Source organism: Procambarus clarkii, chromosome 77, assembly GCF_040958095.1.
Source record: "Procambarus clarkii isolate CNS0578487 chromosome 77, FALCON_Pclarkii_2.0, whole genome shotgun sequence".
Taxonomy (NCBI): domain Eukaryota; kingdom Metazoa; phylum Arthropoda; class Malacostraca; order Decapoda; family Cambaridae; genus Procambarus; species Procambarus clarkii.
In genome coordinates, this window is record NC_091226.1 from 25366402 (window position 1) to 25392434 (window position 26033).

Sequence of the window (26033 nt, forward strand, 5' to 3'; positions counted from 1 at the left end):
CCCAAATTCGACGTTTGAACCATATTTTGGAGCCAAATTCTGGCTCTCTGCATGTATTCGCAGTTTAATATTACGACTTTTTATACAGAAAAAATGCCAATTACTGAGAGCGGCGATGGATCACATTTTGCCCAAACCCTCTCTGCAGTTTTCAAAATATCCCAAACATCCCAAATTCGACCCTTGAACCATATTTTGGAGCCAAATTCTGGCTCTCTGCACGTATTCGCAGTTTGAAATTACGACTTTTTATACCGAAAATATACCAATTACTGAAAGCGGCGATGGGTCACATTTTGTCCAAACCCCTCTGCAGTTTTCGAAATATCCCAAACATCCCAAATACGACCCTTGAGGAATATTTTGGAGCCAATTTCTGGCTCTCTGCACGTATTCGCAGTATGAAATTACGACTTTTTATACCGAAAATATGCCAGTTACTGAAAGCGGCGATGGATCACATTTTGCCCGAGCCCTCTCTGCAGTTTTCCAATTATCCCAAACGTCCCAAATTCGACGCTTGAGCCAAATTTTGGAGCCAAATTCTGGCTCTCGGCACGTTTTCTCAGTTTGAAATTGCGAATTTTATACCGAAAATATGCCAATTACTGAGAGCAGCGATGGGTCACAGTTTGCCCAAATTCACCCTGCAGTTTTGAAAATATCTCAAACATCCCAAATTCGACTCTTGAGCCATATTTTGGAACCAAACTCTGGCTCTCTGCACGTATTCTCAGTTTGAAATTACGAATTTTATACCGAAAATATGCCAATTACTGAGAGCGGCGATGGGTCACAGTTTGCCCAAACCCACCCTGTAGTTTTGAAAATATCCCAAACATCCCAAGTTCGACGCTTGAGCCATATTTTTGGCGCCAAATTCTGGCTCTCTGCACGTATTCGCAGTTTGAAATTACGACTTTTTATATCGAAAATATGCCAATTACTGAACGCGCCTATGAGTCACATTTTGCCCAAACCCTCCCTGCAGTTTTGAAAATATCTCAATCATCCCAAATTCGACTCTTGAGCCATATTTTGGAACCAAACTCTGGCTCTCTGCACGTATTCGCAGTTTGAAATTACGACTTTTTATACCGAATATATGCCAATTCCTGGGATCAGCAATGGGTCACATTTTGCCCAAACCTTCCCTGCAGTTTTAAAAATATCAGAAACATCCCAAATTCGACTCTTGAACCATATTTTGGAGCCAAATTCTGGCTCTCTGCACGTATTCACAGTTTGAAATTACGACTTTTTATACAGAAAAAATGCCAATTACTGAAAGCGGCGATGGATCACATTTTGCGCAAAACCTCCCTGAAGTTTTCAAAATGTCCCAAACATCCCAAATTCGACGCTTGGGCCGTATTAAGGATCCAAATTCTGGCTCTCTGCACGTATTCGCAGTTTGAAATTACGACTTTTTATATCGAAAATATGCCAATTACTGAACGCGCCGATGAGTCACATTTTGCCCAAACCCTCCCTGCAGTTTTGAAAATATCTCAAACATCCCAAATTCGACTCTTGAGCCATATTTTGGAACCAAACTCTGGCTCTCTGCACGTATTCGCAGTTTGAAATTACGACTTTTTATACCGAATATATGCCAATTCCTGGGATCAGCAATGGGTCACATTTTGCCCAAACCTTCCCTGCAGTTTTAAAAATATCAGAAACATCCCAAATTCGACTCTTGAACCATATTTTGGAGCCAAATTCTGGCTCTCTGCACGTATTCAGAGTTTGAAATTACGACTTTTTATACAGAAAAAATGCCAATTACTGAAAGCGGCGATGGATCACATTTTGCGCAAAACCTCCCTGAAGTTTTCAAAATATCCCAAACATCCCAAATTCGACGCTTGGGCCGTATTAAGGATCCAAATTCTGGCTCTCTGCATGTATTCGCAGTTTGAAGTTACGAATTTTATACCGAAAATATGCCAATTACTGAGAGCGGCGATGGGTCACAGTTTGCCCAAACCCACCCTGCAGTTTTGAAAATATCCCAAACATCTCAAGTTCGACGCTTGAGCCATATTTTGGGGCAAAATTCTGGCTCTCTGCACGTATTCGCAGTTTGAAATTACGACTTTTTATATCGAAAATATGCCATTTACTGAACGCGCCGATTAGTCACATTATGCCCAAACCCTCCCTGCAGTTTTCAAAATATCCCAAACATCCCAAATTCAACTATGAAGCAATATTTTGGAAGCAAATTTTGGCTCTCTGCACGTATTCGTAGTTTGAAATTTCGACTTTTTATACCGAATATATGCCAATTACTGGGATCAGCGATTTGTCACATTTTGCCCAAACCCTCCCTGCAGTTTTAGAAATATCACAAACATCCCAAATTCGACGTTTGAACCATATTTTGGAGCCAAATTCTGGCACTCTGCATGTATTCGCAGTTTAATATTACGACTTTTTATACAGAAAAAATGCCAATTACTGAGAGCGGCGATGGATCACATTTTGCCCAAAACCTTCCTGAAGTTTTCAAAGTATCCCAAACATCCCAAATTTGACGCTTGGGCCATATTAAGGAGCCAAATTCTGGCTCTCTGCATGTATTCGCAGTTTGAAATTACGAATTTTATACCAAAAATATGCCAATTACTGAGAACGGCGATGGGTCACAGTTTGCCCAAACCCACCCTGCAGTTTTGAAAATATCCCAAACATCCCAAGTTTGACGCTTCAGCCATATTTTGGCGCCAAATTCTGGCTCTCTGCACGTATTCGCAGTTTGAAATTACGACTTTTTATACCGAAAATATTCCAATTACTGATCGCGCCGATGAGTCAGATTTTGCCCAAACCCTCCCTGCAGTTTTCAAAATATCCCAAACATCCCAAATTCAACTATGGAGCAATATTTTGGAGGCAAATTCTGGCTCTCTGCACGTATTCGTAGTTTGAAATTTCGACTTTTTATACCGAATATATGCCAATTACTGGGATCAACGATGGGTCACATTTTGCCCAAACCCTCCCTGCAGTTTTAAAAATATCACAAACATCCCAAATTCGACGTTTGAACCATACTTTGGAGCCAAATTCTGGCACTCTGCATGTATTCGCAGTTTAATATTACGACTTTTTATACAGAAAAAATGCCAATTACTGAGAGCGGCGATGGATCACATTTTGCCCAAAACCTTCCTGAAGTTTTCAAAGTATCCCAAACATCCCAAATTTGACGCTTGGGCCATATTAAGGAGCCAAATTCTGGCTCTCTGCAATTATTCGCAGTTTGAAATTACGAATTTTATACCAAAAATATGCCAATTACTGAGAGCGGCGATGGGTCACAGTTTGCCCAAACCCACCATACAGTTTTGAAAATATCCCAAACATCCCAAGTTTGACGCTTCAGCTATATTTTGGCGCCAAATTCTGGCTCTCTGCACGTATTCGCAGTTTGAAATTACGACTTTTTATACCGAAAATATTCCAATTACTGATCGCGCCGATGAGTCACATTTTGCCCAAACCCTCCCTGCAGTTTTCAAAATATCCCAAACATCCCAAATTCAACTATGGAGCAATATTTTGGAGGCAAATTCTGGCTCTCTGCACGTATTCGTAGTTTGAAATTTCGACTTTTTATACCGAATATATGCCAATTACTGGGATCAGCGATGGGTCACATTTTGCCCAAACCCTCCCTGCAGTTTTAAAAATATCACAAACATCCCAAATTCGACGTTTGAACCATATTTTGGAGCCAAATTCTGGCTCTCTGCATGTATTCGCAGTTTAATATTACGACTTTTTATACAGAAAAAATGCCAATTACTGAGAGCGGCGATGGATCACATTTTGCCCAAACCCTCTCTGCAGTTTTCAAAATATCCCAAACATCCCAAATTCGACCCTTGAACCATATTTTGGAGCCAAATTCTGGCTCTCTGCACTTATTCGCAGTTTGAAATTACGACTTTTTATACCGAAAATATACCAATTACTGAAAGCGGCGATGGGTCACATTTTGTCCAAACCCCTCTGCAGTTTTCGAAATATCCCAAACATCCCAAATACGACCCTTGAGGAATATTTTGGAGCCAATTTCTGGCTCTCTGCACGTATTCGCAGTATGAAATTACGACTTTTTATACCGAAAATATGCCAGTTACTGAAAGCGGCGATGGATCACATTTTGCCCGAGCCCTCTGCAGCTTTCCAAATATCCCAAACGTCCCAAATTCGACGCATGAGCCAAATTTTGGAGCCAAATTCTGGCTCTCGGCACGTTTTCTCAGTTTGAAATTACGAATTTTATACCGAAAATATGCCAATTACTGAGAGCAGCGATGGGTCACAGTTTGCCCAAATTCACCCTGCAGTTTAGAAAATATCTCAAACATCCCAAATTCGACTCTTGAGCCATATTTTGGAACCAAACTCTGGCTATCTGCACGTATTCTCAGTTTGAAGTTACGACTTTTTATACCGATTATATGCCAATTCCTGGGATCAGCGATGGGTCACATTTTGCCAAAACCCTCCCTGCAGTTTTAAAAATATCAGAAACATCCCCAATTCGACTCTTGAACCATATTTTGGAGCCAAATTCTGGCTCTCTGCACGTATTCGCAGTTTGAAATTACGACTTTTTATACAGAAAATATGCCAATTACTGAAAGCGGCGATGGATCACATTTTGCGCAAAACCTCCCTGAAGTTTTCAAAATATCCCAAACATCCCAAATTCGACGCTAGGGCCGTATTAAGGAGCCAAATTCTAGCTCTCTGCATGTATTCGCAGTTTGAAATTACGAATTTTATACCGAAAATATGCCAATTACTGAGAGCGGCGATGGGTCACAGTTTGCCCAAACCCACCCTGTAGTTTTGAAAATATCCCAAACATCCCAAGTTCGACGCTTGAGCCATATTTTTGGCCCAAATTCTGGCTCTCTGCACGTATTCGCAGTTTGAAATTACGACTTTTTATATCGAAAATATGCCAATTACTGAACGCGCCGATGAGTCACATTTTGCCCAAACCCTCCCTGCAGTTTTGAAAATATCTCAAACATCCCAAATTCGACTCTTGAGCCATATTTTGGAACCAAACTCTGGCTCTCTGCACGTATTCGCAGTTTGAAATTACGACTTTTTATACCGAATATATGCCAATTCCTGGGATCAGCGATGGGTCACATTTTGCCCAAACTTTCCCTGCAGTTTTAAAAATATCATAAACATCCCAAATTCGACTCTTGAACCATATTTTGGAGCCAAATTCTGGCTCTCTGCACGTATTCACAGTTTGAAATTACGACTTTTTATACAGAAAAAATGCCAATTACTGAAAGCGGCGATGGATCACATTTTGCGCAAAACCTCCCTGAAGTTTTCAAAATATCCCAAACATCCCAAATTTGACGCTTGGGCCATATTAAGGAGCCAAATTCTGGCTCTCTGCATGTATTCGCAGTTTGAAATTACGAATTTTATACCAAAAATATGCCAATTACTGAGAGCGGCGATGGGTCACAGTTTGCCCAAACCCACCCTGCAGTTTTGAAAATATCCCAAAGATCCCAAGTTTGACGCTTCAGCCATATTTTGGCGCCAAATTTTGGCTCTCTGCACGTATTCGCAGTTTGAAATTACGACTTTTTATACCGAAAATATTCCAATTACTGATCGCGCCGATGAGTCACATTTTGCCCAAACCCTCCCTGCAGTTTTCAAAATATCCCAAACATCCCAAATTCAACTATGGAGCAATATTTTGGAGGCAAATTCTGGCTCTCTGCACGTATTCGTAGTTTGAAATTTCGACTTTTTATACCGAATATATGCCAATTACTGGGATCAGCGATGGGTCACATTTTGCCCAAACCCTCCCTGCAGTTTTAAAAATATCACAAACATCCCAAATTCGACGTTTGAACCATATTTTGGAGCCAAATTCTGGCTCTCTGCATGTATTCGCAGTTTAATATTACGACTTTTTATACAGAAAAAATGCCAATTACTGAGAGCGGCGATGGATCACATTTTGCCCAAACCCTCTCTGCAGTTTTCAAAATATCCCAAACATCCCAAATACGACCCTTGAGGAATATTTTGGAGCCAATTTCTGGCTCTCTGCACGTATTCGCAGTATGAAATTACGACTTTTTATACCGAAAATATGCCAGTTACTGAAAGCGGCGATGGATCACATTTTGCCCGAGCCCTCTCTGTAGTTTTCCAAATATCCCAAACGTCCCAAATTCGACGCTTTAGCCAAATTTTGGAGCCAAATTCTGTCTCTCGGCACGTTTTCTCAGTTTGAAATTACGAATTTTATACCGAAAATATGCCAATTACTGAGAGCAGCGATGGGTCACAGTTTGCCCAAATTCACCCTGCAGTTTTGAAAATATCTCAAACATCCCAAATTCGACTCTTGAGCCATATTTTGGAACCAAACTCTGTCTATCTGCACGTATTCTCAGTTTGAAATTACGACTTTTTATACCGATTATATGCCAATTCCTGGGATCAGCGATGGGTCACATTTTGCCAAAACCCTCCCTGCAGTTTTAAAAATATCAGAAACATCCAAAATTCGACTCTTGAACCATATTTTGGAGCCAAATTCTGGCTCTCTGCACGTATTCGCAGTTTGAAATTACGACTTTTTATACAGAAAATATGCCAATTACTGAAAGCGGCGATGGATCACATTTTGCGCAAAACCTCCCTGAAGTTTTCAAAATATCCCAAACATCCCAAATTCGACGCTTGGGCCGTATTAAGGAGCCAAATTCTGGCTCTCTGCATGTATTCGCAGTTTGAAATTACGAATTTTATACCGAAAATATGCCAATTACTGAGAGCGGCGATGGGTCACAGTTTGCCCAAACCCACCCTGTTGTTTTGAAAATATCACAAACATCCCAAATTCGACGCTTGAACCATATTTTGGAACCAAATTCTGGCTCTCTTCACTTATTCGCAGTTTGAAATTACGACTTTTTATATCGAAAATATACCAATTACTGAAAGCGTCAATGGGTCACATTTTGTCCAAACCCCTCTGTAGTTTTCAAAATATTCCAAATACGACCCTTGAGGAATATTTTGGAGCCAATTTCTGGCTCTCTGCACGTATTCGCAGTATGAAATTACGACTTTTTATACCGAAAATATGCCAGTTACTGAAAGCGGCGATGGATCACATTTTGCCCGAGCCCTCTCTGCAGTTTTCCAAATATCCCAAACGTCCCAAATTCGACGCTTGAGCCAAATTTTGGAGCCAAATTCTGGCTCTCAGCACGTTTTCGCAGTTTGAAATTAAGAATTTTATACCAAAAATATGTCAATTACTGAGAGCGGCGATGGGTCACAGTTTGCCAAAATTCACCCTGCAGTTTTGAAAATATCTCAAACATCCCAAATTCGAATCTTGAGCCATATTTTGGAACCAAACTCTGGCTCTCTGCACGTATTCGCAGTTTGAAATTACGACTTTTTATACCGAATATATGCCAATTCCTGGGATCAGCGATGGGTCACATTTTGCCCAAACCCTCCCTGCAGCTTTAAAAATTTTACAAACATCCCAAATTCGACGCTTAAACCATATTTTGTAGCCAAATTCTGGTGTGGGAACCGACCTGTGAGATTTATATTTATTTAATTTATATGAATTTATATTTACGTTAATTTATATACTTCGATAGCAATTTGTATAATGATAAGTGGACTGTATTTCTGCAATAATCTCATAATCTCACAAATCGATCCTCTACACATTAGGAGGGTTTATTAAATTTATATATATGCAGCCAATCAAACTACAGTATTAACTACACATTATTAAACATTGAAGAGGTTCCTTATCTTATTTGTACAGCAGGTCTTAGTCCACCAGGTATAACTAGGTTGTAGACACCACATTTTCCCTCTTTGAGGTAGCTTCCATCACCCTGGTAACTGATGCACAAAGCATGCTTCCTCGTCTTGACCTTTAGTTTGAAGCTATATCGTGCTCTAACCGGGTAACCCTATATACACTGACATTAATGGCCACTAATGATAGATAAATGGGTTTCGGAAAGACACTTCCCTTAAAATTGATGACAGCGTGTGATAATGGTGCACCTTTGGTTTCCATAACACTTCGTCCAAGAGAATTAACAGGAGCCGAATTTGCTCCCGTGAGCCTCTGTGGTCTCAATATAAACAATGGCTGCCACTCCCTCACCCCTGATGCCTGGCTTACATTGTCCAGATGACAGAAAGTGATAGAAGGGTCACATTTACTCTACTTTAATATTGATAATTAAGTTAATTTATATGAGATGTTTTTATGATGGTAAAGTCCAAAGACTAATGTATTTAACACTTTCGCTCACCCCGCGCGCCACCCCTCGACAGGGCGATATGGGCCCCAGAGTGTCACGGAAGCGCGCGTTAATTCCGAAAAGTGTATACTCTCTTCAACTTTGTCACCTCAATTCTCCTTCTACGAGATTAAATTTGGTATCATTGTGTTCGCAATAAAATTCTCTACAGCACTAAATGCATATAAACTCCAAAAGCCCGGCTAATTACCCGCAGCAAACAGAGAAAGTGCGAACGAGTTACCCGGGAGCGCGCAAACGGGATAAAATGTTTTCACTATTTTCACTCTGGTCACCTCAATTTTTGTCCTAGGTCTTTCATTTTGGTCTCAATGGGTTCGTAATAAAATTCTCTAGAGGAACATTAGCCTATAAAAAAAAAAAACCTGGTCACGCTCCAACCGCCGACGAGTTGAAGACGGGCCACGTGTTAGCCGTGAGTGAGTGCTCAGAGGCCTTCCTGCTACACTCCCAATTCCTACCCTTTTCAAGCCTTTCTTTCGCAATTTTCTTCCTGAAAGGGCCTTGTTCATGATTACTATCCATCGTGGAGTAAGCGTAGATAGTTTCTAAAGCCGCAGTAAGAAATATAGCCACGGAAAATAGCCGAAATGTTCACACGTTTGAGATGCGAGGGGAAGCGACATTGGTCACAACAGTGGAGCAAAGACAATGGGCCCACGGCGTGTGCCAAGCAGCCTGAGGGCGACGAGGCTCAACAAAGAAAATGGGAAGACATCGGCGCACATTTTAAAACCAGTCCCCAAAAAATCGGATAAAAACCTGATTTTTGGCGAATTTTTAAAATGGATGACGCAATACTGCGTCATCCCCGGCATTACCGCCAGTAAACGGATGACGCAATGCTGCGTCATCCCCGAGCGAAAGTGTTAAGAATAATTCCCAGCAGAATGGCTGGTGAATTTATAATAGTATGTGGTGATGATATCCTGTTTTCTATAGACAGTAATTCCACTACAAGTTACGTTTTCTATGGGTTAACTTGTTTATACAATACAGCAATTATGTCTGTATGATTATTAAATGGTGTCGGATTTTCCGACATAATTCCCCAGGGGCTGCTCACGGGTCGAGGTCCTCTTTAGAACAGACGAACACCGATACTCCTCCTTCGAATTATTAGATTAATTTGATGTTAGTAGTTAGTAATCACACATTTGTGCGTCTGTTCGTACAGGACGGATGTCCCGTACTAGAGTTGCAGGGGTTAGAAGTCTAATGCGATTTCATTTCCCTGTTAACTCTTGAAAGGCTAATATTCAATCCTAATTACTTATTATTTAACCCAAAAGACTGGATGTGATCAAGTACTACAGTCAAGTATGATTCAGGGACTGCAGTGAGATCAGTGACATTAGATATAACTTGAAGTTTGTTCAGGTAACTGGTCACTGATATATAAACACTGAGGCCCATGGAATATATCTTGATTAAATAATAAATTTATCAAATCAGTCATCATATTTACTGGGGTTTAATTTAGTTAATTGATTCAGAGGATTGAATAGCCCATCATTAAAGTAAAGTATGGTTTTGAGACTGCAGTGGGTTCAGTGACATTGGTCGCAGTGACTTGTAGCTGTTTAGGCTACTGTTCACTGATTTACCACTGAGGCCTCATGAACTCATCTTCAGCTTCAAATGATGATACTAACATCAACCTCTGTTACTATAGTCAGCTGTAATCTCCTTAGTATAATGCTACTGGAGAAATATAATCAGCTGACAAATTTAGTTTCTACTGGTATTGTTTATCTGCAGGCATAGGTCTCCTCAGGCTTGATACTGGGCCTGAGAGTAATTTACCTCCTGCAGAGTTTAACATGGTTATACCCTGATATTTAGTAGGGCTACCGATGAATCGATGACAATAGTCTGTCCCAACAAGGAGACCGAAGTCGGTGAGGTGATCAGACTTAATATTATCTGCCAATTTTATTCCTCTATTTCTCAGGAATTTGGCTGTTGCTCTCAGACCTTGAACTTGTAGGTCTACTGGTATTTGGTCCACCACAATGGCTTGTACTCTACAGACGTACCTGCCTAAACGTACTGATGGTTGTACCACCTGGTAGACTTGAGGTCCTGCATCTGTTACAAACCCTGAGATATTGAATGACATCTGGGCTACAGGCCTTAATTGTAATTCATCTGCCAGCTTTTTAGTGACATATGTTCTCTGGGATGCTTGGTCAAACAACCCACGGGTATGGACCTTGGCCCTCTTATTCAGGATGGTAATTTGGGCAGTAGGCAAAGTCGTATTACCTTTAGACTTTGCCGATTGGACACTCTTTGTTTGTTGAACCTTGCAGTACTGTACTGTGGTGGGAATGCTGTCTTCCACCTTGGGGTTTGGAGACGTTGTTTTGGCGTCTCTGCACAATGCTGCATGGTGCTGACCTTTGTTACACCTATTACAGGTGTGTAATTGGGTATCACAGTCGTTGATGTTATGTTTCCTGAGGCACCTCGTGCAATGTTGCAAATCTTTGAGTCGCTCAACACGGGCGTCACTATCAGGAAAATTAGAGCAGTGGTACATTGAATGTTTCTCATTGCAGAACAAACATGTTCCATAGCTTCCAGTACCCTTTGGTGTCACGTTCTTGGATGACACAGTAACTATAGGCTTGGAGGGTCCCACTGCATATACGCCCACACTGCCACTGTTCCACTTTGGTGTTGAATTATATTGTCTAGATTGATTTGGAGTACCTTTGGTACTCTGTGGTCAACCCGTTCTCGCAAATTTAATAAGTCAATATTGACTTATTAAATATGTGCATAGGTGACATACTTAACATAATAGATACCCTTAAAAAGATTCATAGAAAACACCGACCTTACCTAACCTTGTTAGTATCTTAAGATAAGCATCTTATTGCTTCGTAATTACAATTATTACCTAACCTATAATAGGTATTGGTTAAGTAATAATTGTAATTACGAAGCAATAAGATGCTTATCTTAAGATACTAACAAGGTTAGGTAAGGTCGGTGTTTTCTATGAATCTTTTTAAGGGTATCTATTATGCTTAGTATATCACCTATGCACGTAGTTAATAAGTCAATATTGACTTTACGAATTTGCGAGAACGGGTTGCTGTGGTTTACTATTATTGGTTTCTGAGGGTTTACTTGGTGGTTTTAATTTGTCATGTGTTCGTAATTGATGAACTACTGACTTTAAACCTTCAGATATTTCATTCATAGATAAGATGCTTTTATTGTAATGAGCACTCTGTAATGAGTCTCAATATGTCCCTAGGTATTTTCTCCTGGACAATTATTTTCAAGACCCATTCTGCCCCGTTTGTATCTGCTGTCAGGCTGAGGGCATTGATCAATGATTCTACCTCCAGCTTGAAGACTTGGAGTGAATCAGCTGAAGCCTCCGGTGGGGGTAAATGCAACAGCTCATGTACTAAATGTGATGTTCTTACTTCTGGATCAGCATAATTATCCTTGAGAAGTTTTACTGCCAGATCATAGCCGTCATTAGTTAATCTCAGATGGGATACTACTGTTTTAGCCTCACCTGATAATTGGCCTTGCAAATAAGAGAATTTACTACTCTTTGGTAAAGATTGTTTTGAGTCTACAAGGTCAACGAATTTGTTCCAAAATTCATCCCAATCTTCCTCATCTTTTCCTGAGAAAGTGGGTAAATTAATTGGAGGGAGTCGAGCTTCTGCTTGACTCGTATTAGATGCAACTGTTGTTGTTGTTGCTGTTGCCTTGTTCTGGGTAATTAATTTGACATAAGGCTGTAACGTGGCCTGAGTGTGATCTTCATAATTCGCAAGATTAACCATAATGTCGTCTATTTCTGTTTCTGATAAATTAGTGTTGGCAAGTTCAGCCACATATGTTGCTATTTGACATTTGATTTGCTCAAATTTACCTGCAGCTGCTTGATAATAGCTTTCCAGGTCAGCATAATCAACTTGAGATTGTTGTGACAAATCTTCACATTTCTAGATCTGTCTTTTTAAGTGGCCTTTAAGACCTGCAAGGGTTCTTTTCATTCTCCCTGCATTATCCATACTGGCTAGTTGGTGAAGCCTTGTGGGGCTTGTAATGGGGCTGCTCATAATACTGAACAAGCATTGATGGTAGCCTAGGGTAAAATTTCTGCTGCACTCACTAGGCAATAATCCTACCTCTACTAGAGGTTAGCACTTAAAATTAATACACATTATATATATACAATCATACACACTAATGATTTGAGTGATAAACCAGTGTCACTGGAAGTACCTTTAGGTTAGCTCTTCTATATCACCCTAGGATGGAAGAGACACTAATTAATCACTCAAAGGTGTGATGATCATAAGTAAATTATTATATATACAACTCAACTCGAGTTGACAAAAATTACACCCAAAATAGGGTCTGCACCATTCATTAATGGTGTTAGGTTGTTGAATATAGTACAACTGACTATGGTAATAATGGGACTAGGATGAACAATAATAGTTCAACTAGTCAATGGTTAATATCCTACCCTGTTGTGGGTTGGCAATTAGTAAATATTATACTGTGATCACTAGTGCAATATATATTAAATAATTCTCTATTTTGGAGAAATAATATACACAATTATTGATGATAGCCTCTTAATTAGCCTCTATAAAACTTCAAATATTATCAAGAAGTATTAAATATTATTAGTGACCTCGCGAAATAAAGTCCACAAAATTCGTGGATAATCTCTCGCGAAATTTAACACCACGAAATCCGTGAACAATCTCGCGACACCACAGCCACTACTTTGGCTGGCTTCAATATTAGCGCTGCCATTTCACAGAATAACACGCCACCAAATATCTGTGGGTGTGCATGAAACCGCTGACTAAGGCTGATCTGAACTGAGCGGGGCTCGTGAACTCGCACGAGTCAACGCTGCCGTCATTGACTGCTGGCTTTGTTTAAATCACACTGCACTAGTATATTTAATGAATCCACTGGTTAACTGGTTCATCCGGTACTAAGATGACCAAATGTGGGTTCAAAGGATCAAATAATCCGTCATCCGGTTCGAAGATGACCAAATAATGTGGGAACTGACCTGTGAGATTTATATTTATTTAATTTATATGAATTTATATTTACGTTAATTTATATACTTCGATAGCAATTTGTATAATGATAAGTGGACTGTATTTCTGCAATAATCTCATAATCTCACAAATCGATCCTCTACACATTAGGGGGGTTTATTAAATTTAATTTATATGCAGCCAATCAAACTACAGTATTAACTACACATTTTAAACATTGAAGAGGTTCCTTATCTTATTTGTACAGCAGGTCTTAGTCCACCAGGTATATCTAGGTTGTAGACACCACATTTTCCCTCTTTGAGGTAGCTTCCATCACCCTGGTAACTGATGCACAAAGCATGCTTCCTCGTCTTGACCTTTAGTATGAGGCTATATCGTGCTCTAACCGGGTAACCCTATATACACTGACATTAATGGCCACTAATGATAGATAAATGGGTTTCGCAAAGACACTTCCCTTAAAATTGATGACAGCGTGTGATAATGGTGCACCTTTGGTTTCCATAACACTTCGTCCAAGAGAATTAACAGGAGCCGAATTTGCTCCCGTGAGCCTCTGTGGTCTCAATATAAACAATGGCTGCCACTCCCTCACCCCTGATGCCTGGCTTACATTGTCCAGATGACAGAAAGTGATAGAAGGGTCACATTTACTCTACTTTATTATTGATAATTAAGTTAATTTATATGAGATGTTTTTATGATGGTAAAGTCCAAAGACTAATGTATTTAAGAATAATTCCCAGCAGAATAGCTGGTGAATTTATAATAGTATGTGGTGATGATATCCAGTTTTCTATAGATAGTAATTCCGGTACAAGTTACGCTTTCAGTTATTGGCATTTTTTCTGTATAAAAAGTCGTAATTTCAAACTGCGAATACGTGCAGAAAGCCAGAATTTGGCTCGAAAATATGGTTCAAGAGTAGAATTTGGGATGTTTGTGATATTTTTAAAACTGCAGGGAGGGTTTGGGCAAAATGTGACCTATCGTTGTTCCCAGTAATTGGCATATATTCGGTATAAAAAGTCGTAATTTCAAACTGCGAATACGTGCAGAGAGCGAGAATTTGGCTCCAAAATATTGCTCAAGCGTCAAATTTGGGACGTTTGTGATATTTTGAAAACTGCCGGGAGGGTTTGGGCAAAATATGACCCATCGCTGATCCCAGTAATTGGCATATATTCGGTATAGAAAGTCGTAATTTCAAACTGCGAATACGTGCAGAGAGCCAGAGTTTGGTTCCAAAATATAGCTCAAGAGTCGAATTTGGGATGTTTGAGATATTTTCAAAACTGCAGGGTGAATTTGGGCAAACTGTGACCCATCGCCGCTCTCAGTAATAGGCATATTTTCGGTATAAAATTCTTAATTTCAAACTGCGATAACGTGCCGAGAGCCAGAATTTGGCTCCGAAATATGGATCAAGCGTCGAATTTGGGACGTTTGGGATATTTTGAAAACTGCAGAGAGGTCTTGGGCAAAATGTGATCCATCGCCGCTTTCAGTAACTGGCATATTTTCGGTATAAAAAGTCGTAATTTCATACTGCGAATACGTGCAGAAAGCCAGAAATTGGCTCCAAAATATTCTTCAAGGGTCGTATTTGGGATGTTTGGGATATTTCGAAAACTGCAGAGGGGTTTGGGCAAAATGTGACCCATCGCCGCTTACAGTAATTGGTATATTTTCGGTATAAAAAGTCGTAATATCAAACTGCGAATACATGCAGAGAGCCAGAATTTGGCTCCAAAATATGGTTCAAGCGTCGAATTTGGGATGTTTGTGATATTTTTAAAACTGCAGGGAGGGTTTGGGCAAAATGTGACCCTTCGTTGTTCCCAGTAATTGGCATATATTCGGTATAAAAAGTCGTAATTTCAAACTGCGAATACGTGCAGAGAGCCAGAATTTGGCTCCAAAATATTGCTCAATAGTCGAATTTGGGATGTTTGGGATATTTTGTAAACTGCAGGGAGGGTTTAGGCAAAATATGACTCATCGGCGCGTTCAGTAATTGGCATATTTTCGGTATAAAAAGTCGTAATTTCAAACTTCGAATACATGCAGAGAACCAGAATTTGGCGCCAAAATATGGCTCAAGCGTCGAACTTGGGATGTTTGGGATATTTTCAAAACTGGAGGGTGGGTTTTTGGCAAACTGTGACCCATCGCCGCTCTCAGTAATTGGCCTATTTTCGGTATAAAATTCGTAATTTCAAACTGCGAATACATGAAGAGAGCCAGAATTTGGCTCCTTAATATGGCTCAAGCGTCGAATTTGGGATGTTTGGGATATTTTGAAAACTTCAGGGAGGTTTTGAGGAAAATGTGATCCATCGCCGCTTTCAGTAATTGGCATTTTTTCTGTATAAAAAGTCGTAATTTCAAACTGCGAATACGTGCAGAGAGCCAGAATTTGGCTCCAAAATATGGTTCAAGAGTCGAATTTCGGATGTTTGAGATATTTTCAAAACTGCAGGGTGAATTTGGGCAAACTGTGACCCATCGCTGCTCTCAGGAATTGGCATATTTTCGTTATAAAATTCGTAATTTTAAATGTGAAAACGTGCTGAGAGCCAGAATTTGGCTCCAAAATATGGCTCAAGCGTCGAATTTGGGACGTTTGGGATATTTTAAAAATTGCACGGAGGTCTTGGGCAAAATGTGATCCATAGCTGCTTTCAGTAACTGGCATATTTTCGGTATAAAAAGTCGTTATTTCATACTGCGAATACGTGCAGAAAGCAAGAATTTGACTATAAGTTATGCCTCAAGGGTCGTATTTGGGAAGTTTGGGATATTTTAAAACTGCAGGGGGGTTTGGGCAAAATGTGACCCATCGCTGCTTTCAGTATTTGGCATATTTTCGGTATAAAAAGTAGTAATTTCAAACTGCGAATACGTGCAGAGAGCCAGAATTTGGCTTCAAAATATAGTTCATGTGTTGAATTTGGGATGTTTGGGATATTTTGAAAACTGCAGACAGGACTTGGGCAAAATGTGACTCATCGGCGCGCTCAGTATTTGGCATATTTTAGGTATAACATTTCGTAATTTCAAAAAGCGATTACGTGCAGAGAGCCAGAACTTGGCTCCAAAATATTGCTCAAGCGTCAAATTTGGGATGTTTGGGATATTTTGAAAACTGCAGGGAGGGTTTGGGCAAAATGTGACACATCGCTGATCCCAGTAATTGGCATATATTCGGTATAAAAAGTCGTAATTTCAAACTGCGAATACGTGCAGAGAGCGAGAATTTGGGTCCAAAATATTGCTCAAGCGTCAAATTAGGGATGTTTGGGATATTTTGAAAACTGCAGGGAGGGTTTGGGCAAAATGTGACTCAGCGGGGCGTTAAGTAATTGGCATATTTTGGTATAAAAAGTCGTAATTTCAAACTGCGAATATGTGCAAAGAGCCAGAATTTGGCTACAAAATATGGTTCATGCGTCGAATTTGGGATGTTTGTGATATTTTTAAAACTGCAGAGAGGGTTTGGGCAAAATGTGACCCATCGCTGATCCCAAGAATTGTCATATATTCGGTAAAAAAAAGTCGTAATTTCAAACTGCGAATACGTGCAGAGAGCCAGAGTTTGGTTCCAAAATATGGCTCAAGAGTCAAATTTGGGATTATTGAGATATTTTGAAAACTGCAGAGAGGGCTCGGGCAAAATGTGACCCCTCGCTGCTTTCAGTAATTGGCATATTTTCGGTATAAAAAGTCGTAATTTCAAACTGCGAATAAGTGCAGAGAGCCAGAATTTGGCTTCAAAATATGGTTCAAAGGTCGAAATTGGGATTTTTGGGATATTTTGAAAACTGCAGAGAGGGTTGGGCAAAATGTGACCCACCGCTGATCCCAGTAATTGGCATATATTCGGTATAAAAAGTCATAATTTCAAACTGCGAATACGTGCAGAGAGCGAGAATTTGGCTCCAAAATATTGCTCAAGCGTCAAATTTGGTATGTTTGGGATATTTTGACAACTGCAGAGGGGGTTTGGGGAAAATGTGACTCATCGCCGCTCCCAGTATTTGACATATTGTCGGTATAAAAAGTCGTAATTTCAACCTGCGAATACGTGCAAAGAGCCAGAATTTGGCTACAAAATATGGTTTAAACGTCGAATTTGGGATGTTTGTGATATTTTTAAAACTGCAGGGAGGGTTTGGGCAAAATATGACCCATCGCTGATCCCAGTAATTGGCATATATTCGGTATAGAAAGTCGTAATTTCAAACTGCGAATACGTGCAGAGAGCCAGAGTTTGGTTCCAAAATATAGCTCAAGAGTCGAATTTGGGATGTTTGAGTTATTTTCAAAACTGCAGGGTGAATTTGGGCAAACTGTGACCCATCGCCGCTCTCAGTAATAGGCATATTTTCGGTATAAAATTCTTAATTTCAAACTGCGATAACGTGCCGAGAGCCAGAATTTGGCTCCGAAATATGGATCAAGCTTCGAATTTGGGACGTTTGGGATATTTGGAAAACTGCAGAGAGGTCTTGGGCAAAATGTGATCCATCGCCGCTTTCAGTAACTGGCATATTTTTGGTATAAAAAGTCGTAATTTCATACTGCGAATACATGCAGAGAGCCAGAAATTGGCTCCAAAATATTCTTCAAGGGTCGTATTTGGGATGTTTGGGATATTTCGAAAACTGCAGAGGGGTTTATGCAAAATGTGACCCATCGCCGCTTACAGTAATTGGTATATTTTCGGTATAAAAAGTCGTAATATCAAACTGCGAATACATGCAGAGAGCCAGAATTTGGCTCCAAAATATGGTTCAAGCGTCGAATTTGGGATGTTTGTGATATTTTTAAAACTGCAGGGAGGGTTTGGGCAAAATGTGACCCTTCGTTGTTCCCAGTAATTGGCATATATTCGGTATAAAAAGTCGTAATTTCAAACTGCGAATACGTGCAGAGAGCCAGAATTTGGCTCCAAAATATTGCTCAATAGTCGAATTTGGGATGTTTGGGATATTTTGTAAACTGCAGGGAGGGTTTAGGCAAAATATGACTCATCGGCGCGTTCAGTAATTGGCATATTTTCGGTATAAAAAGTCGTAATTTCAAACTTCGAATACATGCAGAGAGCCAGAATTTGGCGCCAAAATATGGCTCAAGCGTCGAACTTGGGATGTTTGGGATATTTTCAAAACTGGAGGGTGGGTTTTTGGCAAACTGTGACCCATCGCCGCTCTCAGTAATTGGCCTATTTTCGGTATAAAATTCGTAATTTCAAACTGCGAATACATGAAGAGAGCCAGAATTTGGCTCCTTAATATGGCTCAAGCGTCGAATTTGGGATGTTTGGGATATTTTGAAAACTTCAGGGAGGTTTTGGGGAAAATGTGATCCATCGCCGCTTTCAGTAATTGGCATTTTTTCTGTATAAAAAGTCGTAATTTCAAACTGCGAATACGTGCAGAGAGCCAGAATTTGGCTCCAAAATATGGTTCAAGAGTCGAATTTCGGATGTTTGAGATATTTTCAAAACTGCAGGGTGAATTTGGGCAAACTGTGACCCATCGCTGCTCTCAGTAATTGGCATATTTTCGTTATAAAATTCGTAATTTTAAACTGTGAAAACGTGCCGAGAGCCAGAATTTGGCTCCAAAATATGGCTCAAGCGTCGAATTTGGGACGTTTGGGATATTTTAAAAATTGCACGGAGGTCTTGGGCAAAATGTGATCCATAGCTGCTTTCAGTAACTGGCATATTTTCGGTATAAAAAGTCGTTATTTCATACTGCGAATACGTGCAGAAAGCAAGAATTTGACTATAAGTTATGCCTCAAGGGTCGTATTTGGGATGTTTGGGATATTTTAAAACTGCAGGGGGGTTTGGGCAAAATGTGACCCATCGCTGCTTTCAGTATTTGGCATATTTTCGGTATAAAAAGTAGTAATTTCAAACTGCGAATACGTGCAGAGAGCCAGAATTTGGCTTCAAAATATAGTTCATGTGTTGAATTTGGGATGTTTGGGATATTTTGAAAACTGCAGGGAGGACTTGGGCAAAATGTGACTCATCGGCGCGCTCAGTATTTGGCATATTTTAGGTATAACAATTCGTAATTTCAAAAAGCGATTACGTGCAGAGAGCCAGAACTTGGCTCCAAAATATTGCTCAAGCGTCAAATTTGGGATGTTTGGGATATTTTGAAAACTGCAGGGAGGGTTTGGGCAAAATGTGACTCATCGGGGCGTTAAGTAATTGGCATATTTTGGTATAAAAAGTCGTAATTTCAAACTGCGAATACGTGCAAAGAGCCAGAATTTGGCTACAAAATATGGTTCAAGCGTCGAATTTGGGATGTTCGTGATATTTTTGAAACTGCAGGGAGGGTTTGGGCAAAATGTGACCCATCGCTGACCCCAGGAATTGGCATATATTCGGTAAAAAAATTTCGTAATTTCAAACTGCGAATACGTGCAGAGAGCGAGAATTTTGTTCCAAATTATTGCTCAAGCTTCAAATTTGGGATGTTTTGGATATTTTGAAAACTGCAGGGAGGGTTTGGGCAAAATGTGACTCATCGGCGCGTTCAGTAATTGGCATATTTTGGAATAAAAAGTCGTAATTTCAAACTGCGAATAGGTGCAGAGAGACAGAATTTGGCGTCAAAATATGGCTCAAGAGTCGAATTTGGGACGTTTGTGATATTTGGAAAACTGCAGGGAGGGCTTGGGCAAAATGTGATCCATTGCTGCTTTCAGTAACCGGCATATTTTCGGTATAAAAAGTCGTAATTTCAAACTGCGAATACGTGTCGAGAGCCAGAATTTGGCTTCAAAATATGGTTCAAGTGTCTAATTTGGGATGTTTAGGATATTTTGAAAACTGCAGGGAGGACTTGGGCAAAATGTGACTCATCGGCGCGCTCAGTAATTGACATATTTTCGGTATAAAAGTTCGTAATTTCAAAAAGCGATTACGTGCAGAGAGCCAGAACTTGGCTCTAAAATATGGCTCAAGCGTCGAATTTGGGATGTTTGGGATAATTTCAAAACTGCAGGGTGGGTTTGGGCAAACAGTGACCCATCGCTGCTCTCAGTAATTGGCATATTTTCGGTATAAAATTTGTAATTTCAAACTGCGAATACATCCAGAGAGCCAGAATTTGGCTCCTTAATATGGCCCAAGCGTCGAATTTGGGATGTTTGGGATATTTTGAAAACTGCAGGGAGGATTTGGGCAAAATGTGATCCATCGCCGCTTTCAGTAATTGGCATTTTTTCTGTATAAAAAGTCGTAATTTCAAACAGCGAATACGTGCAGAAAGCCAGAATTTGGCTCGAAAATATGGTTCAAGAGTAGAATTTGGGATGTTTGTGATATTTTTAAAACTGCAGGGAGGGTTTGGGCAAAATGTGACACATCGCTGATCCCAGTAATTGGCATATATTCGGTATAAAAAGTCGTAATTTCAAACTGCGAATACGTGCAAAGAGCCAGAATTTGGTTCCAAAATATTGCTCAAGAGTCTAATTTCGGATGTTTGAGATATTTTCACAACTGCAAGGTGAATTTGGGCAAACTGTGACCCATCGCCGCTCTCAGTAATTGGCATTTTTTCTGTATAAAAATTCGTAATTTCAAACTGCGAATACGTGCAGAGAGCCAGAATTTGGCTCCAAAATATGGTTCAAAGGTCGAATTTGAGATGTTTAGGATATTTTTAAAACTGCAGGGTGGGTTTGGGCAGAATGTGACTCATCGGCGCGTTCAGTAATTTGTCATATTTTCGGTATAAAAAGTCGTAATTTCAAACTGCGAATACGTGCAGAAAGCCAGAATTTGGCTCCAAAATATGGCTCAAGGGTCGAATTTGGGATGTTTGGGATATTTTGAAAACTGCAGGGGGGGTTTGGGCAAAATGTGACTCATCGGCGTGTTCAGTAATTGGCATATTTTCGGTATAAAAAGTTGTAATTTCAAAATGTGAATACGCGAAGAGTGACAGAAATTAGCTCCAAAATATGCCTCAAGGGTCAGATTTGGGAAGCTTGGGATATTTGGAAAACTGCAGGGGGGTTTAGGCAAAATGTGACCCATCGCTGATCCCAGTAATTGGCATATATTCGGTATAAAAAGTCGTAATTTCAAACTGCGAATACGTGCAGAGATCGAGAATTTTCCTCCAAAATATTGCTCGTCAAATTTGGGATGTTTGGGATATTTTGAAAACTGCAAGCGGGGTTTGGGCAAAATGTGACTCATCGCTACTATCAGTATTTGACATATTTTCGGTATAAAAAGTCGTAATTTCAAACTGCGAATACATGCAGAGAGCCAGTATTTGGCTCCAAAATATGGTTCAAGGGTAGAATTTGGGATGTTTGGGATATTTTGAAAACTGCAGGGAGGACTTGGGCAAAATGTGACTCATCGGCGCGCTCAGTAATTGGCATATTTTCGGTATAAAAGATCGTAATTTCAAAAAGCGATTACGTGCAGAGAGCCAGAACTTGGCTCCAAAATATGGCTCAAGCGTCGAATTTGGGATGTTTGGGATATTTTCAAAACTGCAGGGTGCGTTTGGGCAAACAGTGACCCATCGCCGCTCTCAGTAATTGGCATATTTTCGGTATAAAATTTGTAATTTCAAACTGCGAATACATCCAGAGAGCCAGAATTTGGCTCTTTAATATGGCCCAACCGTCGAATTTGGGATATTTGGGATATTTTGAAAACAGCAGGGAGGATTTGGGCAAAATGTGATCCATCGCCGCTTTCAGTAATTGGCATTTTTTCTGTATAAAAAGTCGTAATTTCAAACAGCGAATACGTGCAGAAAGCCAGAATTTGGCTCGAAAATATGGTTCAAGAGTAGAATTTGGGATGTTTGTGATATTTTTAAAACTGCAGGGAGGGTTTGGGCAAAATGTGACACATCGCTGATCCCAGTAATTGGAATATATTCAGTATAAAAAGTCGTAATTTCAAACTGCGAATACGTGCAAAGAGCCTGAGTTTGGTTCTAAAATATTGCTCAAGAGTCTAATTTCGGATGTTTGAGATATTTTCACAACTGCAAGGTGAATTTGGGCAAACTGTGACCCATCGCCGCTCTAAATAATTGGAATTTTTTCTGTACAAAAAGTCGTAATTTCAAACTGCGCATACGTGCAGAGAGCCAGAATTTGATTCCAAAATATGGTTCAAGCGTCGAGTTTGGGATGTTTGTGATATTTTTAAAACTGCAGGGAGGGTTTGGCAAAATGTGACCAATCGCTGATCCCAGTAATTGGCATATATTCGGTATAAAAAGTCGTAATTTCAAACTGCGAATACGTGTAGAGAGCAAGAATTTGCCTCCAAAATATGGCTCAAGGGTCGAGTTTGGGATGTTTGGGATATTTTTAAAACTGCAGGGAGGGTTTAGGCAAAATATGACCCTTCGCTGACTCCAGTAATTGGCATATATTCAGTATAAAAAGTCGTAATTTCAAACTGCGAATACGTGCAGAGAGCCAGAATTTGGCTCCAAAATATGGCTCAATATTCGAATTTGGGATGTTTGGGATACTTTCAAAACTGCTGGGTGGGTTTGGCCAAACTGTGACCCATCGCCGCTCTCAGTAATTGGCATATTTTCGGTATAAAATTCGTAATTTCAAACTGCGAAAACGTGCCGAGAGCCAGAATTTGGCTCCAAAATATGGCTCAAGTGTCGAACTTGGGAAGTTTGCTATATTTTGTAAACTGCAAAGAGGGCTTCGGCAAAATGTCATCAATCACCGCTTTCAGTAACTGGCATATTTTCGGTATAAAAAGTCGTAAATTCATACGGCGAATACGTACAGAGAGCCAGAAATTGTCTCCAAAATATGCCTCAGAGGTCGTATTTGGGATGTTTCGGATATTTTGAAAACTGAAGGGGAGTTCGGGCAAAATGTGACCAATCGCCGTTTTCAGTATTTGGCATATTTTCAGTATAAAAAGTCGTAATTTCAAAATGTGAATACGTGCAGAGAGCCAGAATTAAGCTCAAAAATATGGCTCAAGAGTCGAGTTTGGGATGTTTGGGATATTTTGCAAACTGCAGGGAGGGCTTGAGCAAAATGTGATCCATCGCCGCTTTCAGTGACTGGCATATTTTCGGTATAAAAAGTCGTAATTTCATACTGCGAATACGTGCAGAGAGCCAGAAATTGGTTCCAAAATATGCCTCAAGGGTCATATTTGGGATGTTTGGATATTTTGAAAACTGCAGGGGGGTTTGGGCAAAATGTTACCCATCGCTGCTTTCAGTACTTGGCATATTTTCGGTATAAAATATCGTAATTTCAAACTGCGAGTACGTGCAGAGACAGACCTTGGCTCCAATATATGGCTCAAGCGTCGAATTTGGGATGTTTGGGATATTTTGAAAACTGCAGGGGGGGCTTGGCCAAAATGTGACTCATCGCCGCTTTCAGTATTTGGCATATTTTGGGTATAAAAAGTCGTAATTTCATACTGCGAATACGTGCAGAGAGAAAGAATTTGGCTCAAAAATATGGTTCAAGCGTCGAGTTTGGAATGTTTGTGATATTTTTAAAACTGCAGGGACGGTTTGGGCAAAATGTGACCCTTCGCTGATCCCAGTAATTGGCATATATTCAGTATAAAAAGTCGTAATTTCAAAATGTGAATACGTGCAGAGAGCCAGAATTAAGCTAAAAAATATGGCTCAAGAGTCGAGTTTGGGATGTTTGGGATATTTTGAAAACTGCAGGGGGGGTTTGGGCAAAATGTGACTCATCGCCGCTTTCAGCATTTGGCATATTTTGGGTATAAAATATCGTAATTTCAAACTGCGAATACCTGCAGAGAGCCAGACCTTGGCTCCAAAATATGAATCAAGCGTCGAATTTGGGATGTTTGGGATATTTTCAAAACTGTAGGGTGGGTTTTCGCAAACTGTGACCCATCGTTACTCTCAGTAATTGGCATATTTTCGGTGTAAAATTCGTAATTTCAAACTGCGAATACATGCAGAGAACCAGAATTTTTCTCCTTAATATGGCCCAAGCGTCGAATTTGGGATGTTTGGGATATTTTGAAAACTGCAGGGAGGGTTTAGGCAAAATGTGATCCATCGCCGCTTTCAGTAATTGGCATTTTCTCTGTATAAAAAGTCGTAATTTCAAATTGCGAATAGGTGCAGAGAGCCAGAATTTGGCACCAAAATATGGTTCAAGTGTCGAATTTGAGATGTTTGTGATATTTTTAAAACTGCAGGGAGGGATTGGGCAAAATGTGTCCCATCGGTGATCCCAGTAATTGGCATATATTCGGAATAAAAATTCGTAATTTCAAACTGCGAATACGTGAAGAGAGCGAGAATTTTGCTTCAAAATTTTTTGCTCAAAAGTCAAATTTGGGATGTTTGGGATATTTTGAAACTGCAGTGAGGATTTCGGAAAAATGTGACTCATCGGCACGTTCAGTAATTAACATATTTTGGTATAAAAAGTCGTAATTTCAAACTGCGAATACGTGCAGAGAGCCAGAATTTGGCTACAAAATATTGATCAAGGGTCGAATTTGGGATGTTTGGGATATTTTGAAAACTGCAGGGGGGGTTTGGGCAAAATGTGACTCATCGCCGCTTTCAGTATTTGGCATATTTTGGGTATAAAAAGTAGTAATTTCAAACTGCGAATACGTGCAGAGGGAAAGAATTTGGCTCAAAAATATGGTTCAAGCGTCGAATTTGGGATGTTTGTGATATTTTTAAAACTGCAGGGACGGTTTGGGCAAAATGTGACACTTCGCTGATCCCAGTAATTGGCATATATTCAGTATAAAAAGTCGTAATTGCAAACTGCGAATACGTGCAGAGAGCCAGAATTTGGCTCCAAAATATGCCTCAAGGGTCGTATTTGGGATGTTTTGGATATTTTAAAAACTGCAGGGGCGTTTGGGCAAAATGTGGCCCATACCTGCTTTCAGTATTTTGCATGTTTTCGGTATAAAAAGTCGTAATTTCAAACTGCGAATACGTGCAGAGAGCCAGAATTTGTCTTTAAAATATGGTTCAAGGGTCGAATTTGGGATGTTTGGGATTTTTTAAAAACTGCAGGGAGGACTTGGGCAAAATGTGACACATCGGCGCGTTCAGTAATTGGCGTAGTTTCGGTATAAAAATTCGTAATTTCAAACGGCGAATACGTGCAGAGAGCCAGAACTTGGCTCCAAATTATGGCTCAAGCGTCGAATTTCGGATGTTTGGGATATTTTCAAAACTGCAGGGTGGCTTATGGCAAACTGTGACCCATCGCCGCTCTCAGTAATTGGAATATTTTCGTTATAAAATTCGTAATTCCAAACTGCGAAAACGTGCCGAGACCCAGAATTTGGCTCCAAAATATGGCTCAAGCGTCGAATTTGGGACGTTTGGGATATTTTGAAAACTGCAGAGAGGGCTCTGGCAAAATGTGATCCATCGCCGCTTTCAGTAACTGGCATATTTTCGGTATAAAAAGTCGTAAGTTCATACTGCGAATACGTGCAGAGAGCCAGAAATTGGCTCCAAAATATTCCTCAAGGGTCGTATTTAGGATGTTTGGG